The sequence below is a fragment of the Macaca nemestrina genome, chromosome 11 (assembly GCF_043159975.1).
Source record: "Macaca nemestrina isolate mMacNem1 chromosome 11, mMacNem.hap1, whole genome shotgun sequence".
NCBI lineage: Eukaryota > Metazoa > Chordata > Mammalia > Primates > Cercopithecidae > Macaca > Macaca nemestrina.
In genome coordinates this window covers 17,530,253-17,545,899 of record NC_092135.1, presented here as the reverse complement: position 1 = coordinate 17,545,899, position 15,647 = coordinate 17,530,253, and the positions used below count along the sequence as shown (strand labels likewise).

At 41.7% G+C, this 15,647-nt stretch overlaps 1 long non-coding RNA gene and 1 other non-coding gene across 2 annotated transcripts in view; one reads left to right on the top strand and one right to left on the bottom strand.

The window, feature by feature from the left end:
• Positions 1–14,019, bottom strand: part of LOC105492529 (uncharacterized) — a 35,902-nt gene extending 21,883 nt beyond the window's left edge. Inside the window, exons 1-3 of the long non-coding RNA XR_011609694.1 lie at positions 11,289–14,019; positions 8,185–8,301; positions 7,475–7,660 (exon numbers count right to left, since the gene is read on the bottom strand). This is a non-coding gene — a long non-coding RNA (uncharacterized lncRNA). The remainder of the gene's footprint in view (positions 1–7,474; positions 7,661–8,184; positions 8,302–11,288) is intronic.
• Positions 12,316–12,422, top strand: LOC112428605 (U6 spliceosomal RNA). Its single transcript, XR_003020644.2, has one exon. It is a non-coding gene; the product is annotated as a U6 spliceosomal RNA (small nuclear RNA).
• Positions 14,020–15,647: the final 1,628 nt, after the last annotated feature.

The window sequence follows — 15,647 nt, the reverse complement described above, 5'->3', positions numbered from 1 at the left end:
TCAGCCAGCCGTAGAAACACTCAAAATTACCCCAATGATTAAACAGCACTTTTGACAAATACACCCTGCAGTTCCAGCGATGGCCATTAGGTGATATGAATCTGCATGGAAACCACTTAGGGGGCTCAGGAAACTCAAAGGGGAGTCTACATTTATAAGATTTGAGTCTGAAAATAATTCCAGGCTGAAAGGCCAACACGTCTCATATTAATTGTTTATAAAGTGAAGTGTGTCTACAATACAGTGCCTGCAGCAATTGGTTAGCAGGCCAGAGGCTCTATGTGAAGGTCCTCCAGAAGAAAGAGCTGTTTAAAGCTAAAAATCATGCAGTTAGGGGCCGGGCGCGGTGACTCACGCCTGTAATCCCAGCACTTTGGGAGACCGAGGCAGGCGGATCACGAGGTCAGGAGATCGAGACCATCCTGGCTAACACGGTGAAACCCCGTCTCTACTAAAAATACAAAAAAATTAGCCGGGCCCGGTGGCGGGCGCCTGTAGCCCCAGCTACTCGGGAGGCTGAGGCAGGAGAATGGCGTAAACCCGGGAGGCGGAGCTTGCAGTGAGCTGAGATCCGGCCACTGCACTCCAGCCTGGGCGACAGAGCTAGACTCCGTCTCAAAACAAACAAACAAACAAACAGATGATGCAGTTAGGGAGGCTGGCTGGGGCAGCCAAGAAACCCATCTGAGAAGCGTCCAAACAAAGCTCATTAATCTGAAGGCTCCAAAAGAAGGTGTCGGGGGCGAGGATGGTGGGGGTGGTCGTTTCTTGGACAGAGAGCTTGGTCGTGTGTGGCTTGCACCTCCAATGCTCTTGAAAATGGCTATTTCCAAAGGGAAAGTGTGATTCCGAGTGGGTCAGTAATGCCTTGAGAAAGGCTGGTGCTAAATAATACGGATAATTTCAACCACAGGTAAAACTGAAAACGTCAAATTGGTCTGAAGGGCTCTCTTCGTCTCTTTTCCATGTCTCAGGTAGGTGTAGTGGCTCATGCCTGTAAATCCCAGCTCTTTGGGATGCCGAGGTGGGAAAGTGACTTGAGGCCAGGAGTTCAAGACCAGCCTGGGCAACACAGCAAGACTCTGCCTCTACAAATAATAATAATAATAACAACAACAACAACAACAACAATAATAATAATAATAATAAGCCCTGCATGGTGGTGTGTACTCCTAGTCCCAGCTACTTGCAAGGATGAGGCAGAAGGAGGGAGAATCATTTGAGCTCAGGAGTTTGAGGCTGCAATGAGCTATGATCGTGCCACTGCACTTCAGCCTGGGCAACAGAACAAGACCGTTTCTCAAAAAAAGGAAAAGAAAAAAAAAATCCATTCTCTGTCTTTTCTCCAAAGTTAGGCTCTCATGCTACTGCCAGCTCCTGTGATGTGTCTATGCGCCTAGAGCCACCCATGCAGTGAGTAGATCAGGTTCTCACCCTCTCCCATCAAAATTTAGCTGCCTGATGTCCCAGCTCCCTACCCTATTCGTACCTAAAAAAATGAGGGGCAGCTAAGGCATTAATTGTTAGTAATGGCTTAATGGAAAGTCTTTAGCAAACCATTTGCATTTTAATAGAAGTCTTTTAGACCTCGGTAGAGAAGTTAGTAATGGGGGCTTTGGGGCTTTTAGAGAAATAAATTAGGACACTCCAGACATTTACTGCAGGGTGCTTTTCCTTGCTGGTTCCTTAAATGGTCTGCTACCAAACACTTCCAGAAGTCTATTGTCGCCTGTGGCTTGAGAGTCCTGGTAGAGGTTCCCTAACTTGACTGTGGCAGGCCCCTCCCAAGAGCAACCGAGCTCAGCAGTTCTTTCCCACTCCTTCCACCCTCCCTCCAGTGACTGGGCACTGAGAATGATGCAGAGGAGAAAGGCAGGGTGAGAAATGATTTGCATCTTAGACTGGTGCAAATTCACACTTTGTGGAAAATTAACAGCTTCCTCACAAGACACCCTCCCCACACCGTGAGACAGCGAGACCGGATGCTCCTTAGCCTCCCCAGGGTGAGCCGAATGTGATCACAGGAATATTGACACCCGAAACTCCCTAGGCCTAAGCATCCATTTGCCCAGTCAAGAATTTCAGTTCTCACAGTTTTTCTGCTCTGCTCCACACATTCCTGAGAATCACCAGGATGTGTCTTACATGTACCAAGAGTGAGCCTGGGCTGCCTCTCACCCTGAGTCTGTGTCGCTGTGGAGGCACCACTCTGCAGCCTTGTTCCTCTCTGCAAGCAGGCTGCTACCCACACTGGCTTGGACCTCTGCCCCAGCCAAGGGGGCAGAGCTACGTCACTAGTCTCAGAGAGTTTCAACAATGCCTGTTGGAAAAGAAAACCCACCTAATTATTGTATCCTTTCTAACTCATTTAGGAAGGATGCACAACATCTTAAATATTTTGGGGTTTTGGGATCCAGTATAACAGAACTTTCAGGCCACACAAAGGTTTTTCCTATAGCTTGTTTCATGGTAGGTATCAGGATGCTATTCTTGGAACTGAAGATTAGAACATGCCATCCCCCAATATGCCATTTTCGGGTGAAGGCAATTAAGAAACAGCCAATGCAGGAAGGGCTTTCTGCCCTCCTCCTTTCTGCCTAAAAGCAGTGTATAAATTTTCTGTGAGAAATTTGTCTTTCCAATACTAGGAAGAAGAAAACATTCTTATCACTGGAGATGAGAAGTCAACTCTGACATAAGTCTGCACAAATAAACCTTATGGAAATAATGCTTATTGTCCATTCATTTCTCCCATATATTTCCTAGTTTTTTTCCCCCTCAATTTACCAGCCATAGAAGCCCAAATTCCTTTTCTTTGTCTAGTCACTTCCCCACAATTTATTGCCCTTTGTTATGATGGTACCATAAGCCCCCAAGTCTCACCACTTCCTTGAGGTTTTCACTTTTTTTTTCTATGAAGGCCCCCTTCCTGTGCCACATACAAATATTAACGTCAAATACAATTTAGATGATTTTCCATTATTAATCTGTCTTTTGTCAGCTTAATTCATAGATCTCAGTCACAACATTAAGAGGGCAGAGAAAAAGTTGTGTCCTCCCTCACTATTATCAAGCCCTGCTAAAGAATATGGCCTCCCATGCAGGATTCCTTCTTTCTAGGACTCACTGACCCTCTTTTTTTTTTTTAATTCAATTTTTAATTTTGAGTAGTTTTAGATTCACATGCAGTTGTGAAGAATAACACAGAGAGATTTTTGTACCCCTTACCCAGTTTCCCCCAATGGCAATATCTTGCAACTAAGTATATAACAACTATACTTGCAACTATAGTATAACATGGCAACTAAGATATTGACATTGATACAGTTGAGATACAGAACATTTCCATCATAACCAGGGTCCCTCACGTTGTCTCTTATTCCCACACCTGATTCCCTTCTCCCTTCCTCCTCCCTAACCTCTGACAATGAATCTGTTCTCCATTTTTATAGTTTTAGCATTTAAAAATTATTTATTTATTTTTATTTCAATAGATGTTTAGTTTTATCATTTTAAGATGATCCCTGAGGCTACTGTGGGACAATGAATTGCAGGGGGTGGGAGTGGAATGTGGACTCCAGGGAGAGGGATCCTGCTACCTTCAGAGCAAGCACCTGCCGGTAGCTTGGGCTGCCCCTGTTGACTTCTCCTTCCAGCCCACTCTCACTTAAGGTGAGAAGCAGAGAACAAAACATCCCGTTCAATCTTCCCATCATGGGAGTCCTTCTCACTGTGCCTCCTCCTGCTTCAGTGAAGCCAGCTGAGATGGAGGGAAGACCCTCCTGTTCACAGGCACCTAAAGCCCCTGCTTTCTTTTATTATTATTATTATTATTATTATTATTATACTTTAAGTTGTAGGGTACATGTGCCACTGACCCTCTTTTAATCTGATCTTCCGTTCAGACTTGCCTCCCAGGCATTGTGGAGTTTGATCTACAAGTTATTTTGCATACAGTATATCTGAAAAGGATGGCTTCATTCTTACAAAGTGATGTCAGACTTTAGAGTGCATTTATTTTAGAGGTGTTGGTCAAGACCAAATGCTGCTAGGGAGTCCCACTAGAGCTCAGACTCATGTCCTCCATGTCCTCAATCAGGAATTGGATTTGTCAATGGTGTTTTGCAAAGCTCTTAATTTTTTTTTTTTGTTTTGAGACAGAGTCTTGCTCTGTTGCCCAGGCTGGAGTGCAGTGGTGCCATCATGGCTCACTGTAACCTCCACCTCCCGGGTTCAAGCGATTCTCCTGCCTCAGCTGGGACTACAGCATATGCCACCATGCCCGGCTAATTTTCTGTATTTTTAATAGAGACGGGGGTTCACCGTGTTAGCGAGGATGGTCTTGATCTCCTGACCTCGTGATCCACCAGCCTCCGCCTCCTAAAGTGCTGGGATTACAGGCGTGAGCCACCGCGCCCGGCCCACAAGGCTCTTTCTTAACAAAAGCTGAGACTGGTCTCAGAGAATGCTCCTGCAACAGCAAGAAGAGAAAAATTCATCCCTGGTTCAAGGACCACACAGGCAGAGATCAAGGTGGAAAGAGAGGGCTGATGGAGAGAATGTCATAGAGACCCATGTTTAACTCATTCATGTCCTCAGATTGAACAGTGCTTTGTTGTTGGGGGCCAAATGCCTCAGGTCTCCAGGATGTTCAGTTCAGATGCCCAACACTTTCCAGAAGGTAGATTAAAAGTCTCTGCTTCAATATCGAGGGTGGTGGTTGTACTACTGAGCGCTATACACTTAAGAGCCTCCAACACACGATTGTGTGTGTCCCACAATAAAGCACTTGCTGCAATCTTCAACCCCAGACTTGGCTTGAAGAGGAAGATCCCTTCTGATGGTGAGGAGGACGATGCCGAACCATCCAAGGTCAAGGTGGAGACCCTGCATAAGCTGTGCTAGTCAATACAGGCAGGACTCCTTGCACCTCAGAGAATTATCTGGTTGGGACTCTATAGGCTATAAGTTTAGAGAAGGTACTGCCCAAACCCAAGTGGATCATTTCTTGCACAAAATTTGAAGACCCAATGAAGTGAAAACACCTCTCATTTTGCTCTGGTTGTGGGAAAGAGGTGTCTCCTATTAGCATATAGCAATGGTATGCCTAGCAATTCAGATGCTAGTTTGCCTGGGAGCAGTCAGGAAGCATGAACAGGAAGCAGAAGAGTCACCCCATTCCCTTGAATAAATGGGTTCTGATGACCCTGGAGGATGGAACTCTAAGGGGAAAAAAATGGAGCAATCAGACTGGGCCCCAGATGTCAGCAGTGAGAGAGATGATGAGGCCAGGTAAGGTCTAATATAGCACCCGACAACCTCTCTCATTCCTGATAAAAAGATGGTAAGGGCTCCTTTGACTCTCAGCTTATAAAGATTACGCTACATCTGACAGGCTATCCAGAGGTGAGATTCTGGGAATCTGAGTCTGGAAAAAACATTACTGGAAACTAGGATCAGGGAAGAAGCTGTCCCCTCTGGTCATCCTCAGCCTTCATTCATGCTGCCACCATAGAGCAGGTCATATAGACTCGGAGCATGACATCCTCAATGTTAGAGCTTGTCTGGGGTCACCGTATGGTGAGAAAAGGAGCCAGAACTGGATAGCAGAGGCCTTGGAGAGGACACAGGGAGAGATGTTGGTTAACATTCAATAAGAAGGCTGCCCAATCCATACTTGAGCATGTGAAGCCTGGCATCACCTGATATATGGAAATATGACCCTGGGGACAGAGTTTTGAGGCACAGCATAGCAAAAAACCATGTGTGTTTACCTCCAAGAAGAAAAGTTTAAGTGAAGTCGGTAGACACTTTTGCAGGTACTGTGAATAATACACTAGGGAGAAAGAGAAATAAACATTCTCTGCACTCTCTTGGAGGCTATATTCTTCCAGACGCTTGGTTGCAAGTAATAACAACCCAGACCATCTTAAGAGGAAAAAGAATAATGTATTAGCTCATAGAACTGAAAGCACAGGAATAAGTGCCTGTTTCAGGCAAAATTAGATCCAAGGCCTCCAACAATGTTTTCTGGAAATTGTTGCTCTGATTTTGCTTTCCTCTTGATGTGATTTGGATGTGTGTCACTGCCCAAATCTCATGTGGAATGATAATCCCCAATGTTAGCAGTAGGGCCTGGTGGGAAGTGATTTAAATCATGGCGACAAATTTCTCATGAATTGTTTGGCACAGTCCCCTTGGTGCTGTCCTCAAAATAGTGAGCAAGTTCTCGAGAGATCTGGTCATTTAAAAGTGTGTGAAACGGAGACAGCCAAGGGGTCCCCAGAGAAACTCCAAATGGCCTGCGCACTGGGAGGGGTGCACACTGGGGTGGAGCCTCAGGAAGTTCGTGCTGTTTGCAGCCGGAAGGAGCTGGCCCCTCCTCTTCCTGGGTGGAACATGGGATTCAGTCTGCGAGGCAGGAAGCACACTAGCAGGATTCTGGCTTTGTAGAAGGTCCCTGTTGGGCTTTTGGTCCCTGTTGGGCTTTTTTTCCCTTTTGCCCAATAATTTCCATTTATTCTCACCCTTCAAAGTGTCTGCATGATCGAGACCATCCTGGCTAACACGGTGAAACCCCGTCTCTACTAAAAAAATACAAAAAACTAGCCGGGCGAAGTGGCGGGCACCTGTGGTCCCAGCTACTCGGGAGGCTGAGGCAGGAGAATGGCGTAAACCCGGGAGGCGGAGCTTGCAGTGAGCTGAGATCCGGCCACTGCACTCCAGCCTGGGCGGCAGAGCCAGACTCAGTCTCAAAAAAAAAAAAAAAAAAGTGTCTGCATGCCTGATCTCTCATGGCCATGTGACAAGAACCCAGCTCTTAGCTGAACTAAGGGAAAAGCCCTACAACGAAACCTCCCTCCCCACTCTCCATCTCTCTTCCTCGTGCTCCAACTATGAGAGACGCCTGCTCTCCTTTCACCTTCCCCCAAGATTGGAAGCTTCCTGAGATTTCCCCAGAGGCTGATGCTGGTGCTATGCTTCCTGTGCAGCCTGAAGAACCATGAGCCAATTAAACCTCTTTTCTTATAAATTATCCAGGTTTAGGTATTTATTTATAGCAATGTGAGAATGAACTAATGTGCTTCTCTATAAGCTTCATTTTTCAGGTAGGCTCCCTCACCCCTTCTGGAGAACATCACCTACTCTAGGCTTACAGTCTACAGTTTAAATCCCAGGAGAAAAAAAACAAGACTCTTTTTCAATATTTCCAGCAAAAGTCCAGGCATTGATGCCAACTGGTGTAGCCTGGTCATGTGCCCATCACTGGTTGGGCCAATCACTGTGCCTAGAAGGACGTGGTCTGATACATTAAGCCCACAGCATGACCTCGCCTCTGACACCTGTAGGAGGGACCAGAGCTCCTCCTTATAGGACTGAATTGAGAGTGGGAGGACTTAGCTCTCCAGAGGAAAACAGGTGCACTGCTACTCAAAGAGGAAGTGTTGGCAAGGCGAACCAAGTGTTCACTCACCCAGCGGCCGAGGAAGCCACTTCTGCCATAAAATTGCAATACGGGTAAATGCTGGAGCTCTGAACACAGGCAGCGGTGGGCTTGAGTCCTTATGACTTATTAGTATGAGCTCAGTAAATGATTTCACTCCTCTAGGCCTCAGGTTTCTCGCTGTAAAGTGAGGGTACTGCCTTCTTTGTGGATATACTGGGAGAGTGAAATGAAACAATATTAAATATTCATTGAATGCTAAATACTAATAGTACCTTTTCCCAACCTCCCCTAGCACCTTCAGCTTAGACTAAACTGAAAGAAATTTTGTCTGCTTTCTTCATGACTATTTCCCCATTCTTCATAGAAAGTAGGCACCCTGGTATACAGTTGCCATAGTGTCAACATTTGTTGAATAAATGAATGAATGATGACAAAATTAATAAATTTCTGGGGAATTTCTACTTTTGAAATATCAGCTCCCAAGCCCTAGCAAACAGAATGAATTATCCCCTCCTGTGTGTCTGCTGGTATTTTTAATTAGCTCCTCTTCCAGCTCTTATCAGCCAGAATGTGAACCAGGACTACGTGTGACTCAACTCAAGATCCTACTGCCTGGCACGCAGCACAGTTTATGTTGCTGAATGAAAAAGATCACCTAGTCCAAACACCTTACCTTACAGATGTTGTAACAGAGCCCCAGAGAGGTTAAAGAATTTGCCAAAAGCCCCACAGCTTACCAAATGAGCCATTACTTCTAGTCCACTATTTTTTCTACTTCATACTCAGGACTCTGTTTTTTTCATGCTGCCATGAGTCATGCATGCTGCCAGGAATGAAGTGAAGTTCTTGGTCCTCTGGAAAGGAAGGAGCATCTTCATTATGAAAAGTCATCATCTGTAAAGAGTGGCATCAGGTACCAAATGCAAGTGTAAGGGTCATTCACTTGCTTCATACCACATATAAACAGTTTTTAGTCTCAACATTTTTATTTTTATTTTTGTTTTTGCAACCTTTGCTTCTTTCCAATAACTCAGGTAAAGCTCAGTCATTCCTATCCACCCTCCCCACACATGCATCCCAATTCCCAACTATTGTCGGAGGAGGCCAACAGTCCTTATCTGGGCTGGAGACTGAATGCTAAGCCCACACAATGGGTTGTTAACCTCCTCACACTATATCCCTTTTCCTGTCTGAAGGAAGAGGTCCCAGCAGGTACTAAGCTAGCATCTCCCCTTCCCGGACTGCTCCTAAACCCAATTTCCCAAAGTCCACGTGCCCCGTCCAATTAAATTCTATTCAAATGGGATCCACCAGAAACACATTCAAGATTGTTTATGCCATTTTCCTTATTGGAGACTATGAAAAGACATTTCTCTTATTCATTTACTAATTTGACAAATATTTTAGCAGCTACCTGTACTATGTGCCAGACACTGAGCATACCAGAACAAATACATGAATCATGAAGAATGTATGCTGTGGCCAAAGCAACTATGTAATCCCTTAATAGTTTTTGTATCAAAATCCCCAAAGCAGAGCTTTCTCATTCACCAACCTCTCCCCGTACCCCTCCCCCACAAACACCAATATTTAACTCAAAGAAATGTTTTACAGAGCAGGCCGTTAATAGCTTTTTAATTAAGAGGAAAGGTTCTTTCAAGGTAAGCTGAATCTTTTGGCTTGCAAAAAGGTGTTCTTTTTATTATAATAAAAAAAAAAAACAGGTAGTTCTCTCATATGGATAGAAAGAAGGTTGATGTTGATGTTGATGTATTCACTGCTTCCTTAATACCAGGAGGAAGGGCTGAATCTAAATTCAAAGCACATGGAATGTTCTGATGTGAGAAGAAAGCAAAACATGTAAGACTCCATCAAAAATCCCGTTTGGAGGAATTCAGAAGAGCAAGACATTTCTCCAAGACTCAGGTGCACAGCTAATATATCTGAATGAATGAACTCAGCTGCGCACAAACTATTTTTCTTTTGTGTGTGTGTGTGTGTGTTCAGAAGTTTTACTTGTGATAGCAAAAATTGAAAACAACTCAACTTTTCATCAACAGATAAACATGAAAACACATTACGATATATGCATACAATAAATTCTACTCTACAATAAAAAAAGAATACATTTGGTACATTCTACTACATGAATGAGTCTCAAAAGAATTATTCTGAGAAAATATTTCAGATTTAAAAAATAGTATCACGCTGCATGAACAATTTCATGTATTTAAATTCTACAAGGAGACACAAAGCAGTAGCGTGATTGTCGGGAGAAGAGGGAGGTATTACAAAGGGACACGTGAAAACTTTTTGGAGTGGTGCGTATATATAATATAATGAATATGGTGATTATGATGAGTATGTATGCACATTGAAACTTACCAAAGTATATATTTTCAGTGTGCAGTTTATTGTATGTCAATTATACCTCAACAAAACTGCGAAAATTATTTTGTATTGTGACAACTATTAAACATTAATTATGGCACTCCTTTAATCTCTCGCCAAATTTTAATGGTTTTAGGTAATAATAGTACACACTTTTCAATTGAATAAATATCGTTAAAGAAGAAAACAAATGAGTATAAAAACAAATTAATATATCTTTTGACCCAGAAAGTTTAGAAACCTGATGGAAATCAAGGCAAGTTTTTTTTTTCTAACTTTCATTTCAGGTTTGGGGGTACCTGTGAAGGTTTGTTACACAGGTAAACATGTGTCATGGGGTAATTTTTCTTCCTCTCTTATTCATCACGAATTCATTCATTTTGAAAATGTAGTGGCCCTAACTTAGTAGTGTTAAGCCAGGCTTCTCGAATGTTCCCTAGTATTCCAAAGCTCCTTCCTTGCTAACTGTGAAAAAGTTTCCTTTTCAACTTATAAAAAGAGACATCTTGGCTTCTCATTTCTGCAAATATGTAATTTTCGAGTGAGGAAACAGACTCAGAGTGATATTGCTCAAGAGTACACAGCTAATTAGCTCTAGATCCAAGACCCAAACCTCTTAACTACAAATTGAGAATTACACTTAAAGAAGTCCATTCGATAACTGTATTCCTTGAAATTTACATAATAGTCTAACCAATTATTAAGGGTCTATTATGTACTAGGTACATATTTTTTTCGTTGAATCCTCAAGTAAAACCTCCAAGATAGGGGTCATTAATGGATGCTGTTGAAGTGTTTAAATGATACCATTATATAGCACTTAGGGTGTACTGAATACTTCCTACATATTATCTCCAATTTTCACAAAAACCCTGCAAAGTATCATCAACCCTGTTTTATAGATAAGAGACCCGGGGTCTCTGAGGGATAAAGCAACTTGCTAAGCTCACGCAGCTAGGACATGAGTAGGGCTAGATCCAGATCTCGAAGCCTGTGTGCTGCCCCTGAAATGCTGCCCATGTAGGCAGCCATAGACCTATCTCAGCCCAAATAAATAGCATCAAAGAGTCTTTCTCTCAGCAGGCCTACTGTACACCATAGAAACACTCCCCAGCATGAGGTAGCTAGCTACAGTGATGGTGCAACTGATAAGGTAGGTGACCCTTCCAGGCAGGGCCGAGCTCTCAGCATAGTAGTGCCATGTAAGGGGACCTTGCATTATGGTTCTGTCTGGGCCTTGGCTTGTCGGAGTCTGGAATTTCACCCTAACATTTCATTTAGGGGTGGCTGGTATCCTTAAATTTTTTTTATTTTAGTTGTATCACAAAATAACAATCATAGAATGATTATAACAATGATCATACTGACAACTACCATTTGTTGAGTCCTATGTCATATGATGTGCTTTATGTACTTTGTCTCTAATTACTATGGAGATTGACTTACCTACCTAAAATGAAGCCCATTTCTCTTTCAGGATGCATCCTCCTGTGGAACTATGGTGTTTAAGTGATTTTTTTCAGAACTGTTGCAGACAGAGGTGGGTTCCTGTCTCCTTCTACAATTACTTGCTGAATATCCTTGAGTGAGGGTTAACTGCCATAAAAATAACTTGCCAAAAGTTAATTTTCCTCATACATAAGTGATTGTTTTAGTCTGTTCAAGCTGCTATAACAAAATGCCATAGGCAGAGATTAGTTACTCATGGTCCTAGAGGCTGGAAGTACAAAGTCAAGGCATTGGTAAATCTGGAGTCTGGTGAGGGTCTGCTTCCTGGATCATAGATGGCTGTCTTTTTCTGGGTCTTCACATGATAAAGGGGGTGAGGAATCTTTCCGGAGTCTCTTTTATAAGGTTGCTTGCACTTTTAAATGAGGGTCCCACGTTGTTGCCAAGTGTACAAAAATAGCAGAAAAGCTAAAATCAAAATGTTGGACCAAGATTAGATACAGGAAAAGATGTAGACAGGATATAAAAACAAGTATGTAGAGTCATGAATGGCTCAAAGTCAGACACAACACCATCACAAATAACAGTCTAAACACTGGTCATTTCCGGGATGTCTTCCGCAGATTAATCTCACCCATTGCATACAGATGCTTCCGTTCTATCTTAACATTTCGAGGTGATTCATTTTATTTTAAGGACCTATGTGCCATTCGTTTTCTTCCACAGCTGCACCAACATACACACACACTCGAACATTAGTCTCATCCAAAAATTATATACACAAACAGACTGAAGCTGGGGATGCAGTCAGTCAGCCAGAAGTTGTTTGGTAAATTATCTATTCATTTGGAAGAAAAGTAAAGTTAGATCCCTATCTCAAGCTACTGAATAAACAAAATTAAAACTCCAAAATGTAAACATTAAAAAAAAACTATAAACATACCAGAGATGATACTTCAAGTTAGAGCAGCCGAAAAAGGTGGACAAACCCTCTCCCCACAAAACAAATATAAAAGTAAAAAGTTGTTTTGCTCATTTCCGCAGCACATGAACTAAAATTGGAACGATACAGAGAAGATCAGCATGGCCCCTGCACGAGGATGACACACAAATTCACGAAGTGTTTCATTTTAAAAATAAGTATAAAACTGTTTAAACAAGCATTTTAGGACTGGAAATCAACCAAAAGCAAATTATAAACTAAAAAGGGTATATTCATGAAATCTGCCCAAATGTCAATAAGAACAGCAGAAGTCTGAACTCACTGATTATTTTCTCCTGTCATCTCACATCTATAGATATAGATAGACCAGTAGAAATTATCATTTCTGCAGCCAGGTGAGGTGGCTCATGTCTGTAATCCCTGCAGTTTGGGAGGTCAAAGTGGGTGGCTCACCTGAGGTCAGGAGTTCGAGACCAGCCTGGCCAACATCATGAAACCCCATCTCTAATAAAAATACAAAAATTAGCGAGGATGGTAGCGGGCGCCTGTAATCCCAGCTACTTAGGAGGCTGAGGCAGGAGAATCACTTGAACTTATGAGGCGGAGGTTGTAGTGAGCCAAGATAGCGTCACTGCACTACCACAGCCTGGACAAGAAGAGCAAAACTCTACCTCAAAAAAAAAAAAAAGAAAAGAAAAAAAAGAAAGAAAGAAATTATCCTTTCTGAAGAACATGGAGAAAAATGAACAGAGCCTCAGAGACCTCTGGGACAACATCAAGCATACAAACATACATATAATAGGAGTCCTAAAGGGAAGGAGAGCAGAAAAAAGGTTAAACAAATTTTTTTGAAGAAATAATGCCCTGAAAACTTCCTAACTATGCTGAAAAACATTAATCAGCAGGTTCAAGAAGCCCCACAAACCCAAATAAGAAAAACACAAAGAGATTTGCACATCATAGTTAAATTGCTAAAAGCCAAAGACAATTTAAAAATCTTGAATGCAGTAAGAGAAACATAACTCCCACGTACAGAAGAACAACAATATATTTAACAGCTGAGTTTCCATCAGAATCAGTGGAGGCCAAAAGGCAGTAGAACAACATATTCAAAAGACTCAAAGAAAAAAGTGTCAACCAATATGTCCTGCAAAATATTTTTCAAAAATGAAGGTAAAATAAATTCATTCAAAGATATACAAAAACAGGCCGGGCACGGCAGCTCATGCCTGTAATCCTAGCACTTTGGGAGGCCGAGGCAGGTGGATCACTTGAGCTCAGGAGTTTGAGATCAGCCTGGCCAACATGGTGAAACCCTATCTCTACAAAAAATACAAAAATTAGCCAGGCGTGGTGGCGGTCACCTGTAGTCCCAGCTACGCTGGAGGCTGAGGCACAAGAATCACTTGAACTCCAGAGGTGGAGGTTGCAGTGAGCCAAGATCGTGCCACTGCACTCCAGCCTGGGAGACAGAGCAAGATTCTGCCTCAAAAGAAAGATGAACAAAAACAGAATCTGTAGCTAGCAGAACTGTCCCGTAAGAAATACTAAAGGAAGACTTTCAGGTTAAAAGAAAATAATACCAGAAAATGAATCCACAGAAAGAAATGAAAAGCAATGGAAATGATAAATATGTGGGTTAACATAAAAGGCTGTATGAACAGGTTTTTTTCTCTTTTTTAATTTGAGTTTGTTTTAAATGTTCTGTTTAAATGTATCTTTATAGATATATTTAAGTTCATATGACATATAAATATATATACATTTGTTAATATAAAATAGTTTAAAATGTTTTAAAAAATATTATATGATTGCATAAGGCAATAACTATATCACTGTTCTGTTGGATTTATGGCATATATAGGTATAATAAATATGGCATTAATGGCACAAAGAATGGGGAAATGGAGCTATATTACAACAAAGTTGTTAAATTTTTCAAAATTCCCAGTATTAAGCTAAAGTAGATTGTGATAAGATATATATTATAATCCCTAGAGTAACCACAAAGAAAATTAAATTTCAAAATAGTTAATAAAATAACTTAGGACTTAAAATGTCTCACCTAAAAAAAAAAAAAAGATGTGTTTAACACAAGAGAAGGCAGCAAAATAGGATGGGGAAAAAAGACATGCGACATACAAAAACAAATAGTAAAATGGCAGATGTAAATCTAATCATATCAATAATTAAATGTAATGGATTAAACGCTACAGTCAAAAGGCAGTCATTATCAACATGTACAAAAAAGCAGTTCCAACTACAGTCATGTGCGACATCATGACATTTCAGTCAATGACAGGCCGCATATAGGATGGTGGCCCCATAGGATTATAAAGAAGCTAAACAATTTCTATTGCCTAGTGACATCATATCTGTGGTAATGTTGCAGCACAAAGCATTACTCGAGTCTGTGGTGATGCTGCTGTAAACACATCTACTACCAGTCATACAAAAGTATAGCCCACATAATTATAGTGCAGTCTCTAATACCTGATAATGATAATAACTGACTATGCTACTGGTTTATATATATACTGTACTATACTTTTTTGTTGTTTTGTTATTTTAGGGTGCACACCTACTTTTTTTTTTTAAGTTAACTGTAAAGCAGCCTCAGGCAGGTCCTTCAGGAGATATTTCCGAAGAAATTATTTTTATCATAGGAAGTGACAGCTCTGTCCATGTTACTGACTCTGAAGACCTTCCAGTGGGACAAGATGTGGAGGTGGGAAACAGTGATATTGATGATCCTGACCCTCCCTGTAGAGCCCCAGACTAATGTGTGTGTTTGTCTCTTCATTTTTAACAAAGAAGTTGGAAAAGTAGGAAAAAAATTACAAATTTTAAAAATTAAAAAATGGAATAAGGATATAAAGAAAGAGAATACTTTTGTACAGCTGTACAATATGTGCTTTAAGCTAAGTGTTATTAAAAAAAAAAAGTCAAAAAGTTAAAATATTAAAAAGGGTATAGGCTGGGCGCCGTGGCCCATGCCTGTAATCCCAGCACTTTGGGAGGCTGAGGTCGGTGGATCACAAGGTCAGGAGATCGAGACCATCCTGGCCAACATGGTGAAACCCTGTCTCTACTAAAAATACAAAAATTAGCTGGGCGTGGCAGCACGTGCCGGTAATCCCAGCTACTCGGGAGGCTGAGGCAAGAGAATCACTTGAACCCAGGAGGCGGAGGTTGCAGTGAGCCAAGATTGTACCACTGCACTCCAGCCTGGCAACAGAGCTAGACTCTGTCTTAAAAAAAAAAAAAAAAAAAAAAGTATAAAGTAAAAATTATATTATGCTAAGGTTATTTTATTATTGAAGAAAGAAAACTATTGTTTAATACATTGAGTGTAGCCTAAGTGTACAGCGTGTATGAAGTCTGCAATAGGGTAGGCATTCACATTCAATCACGTTC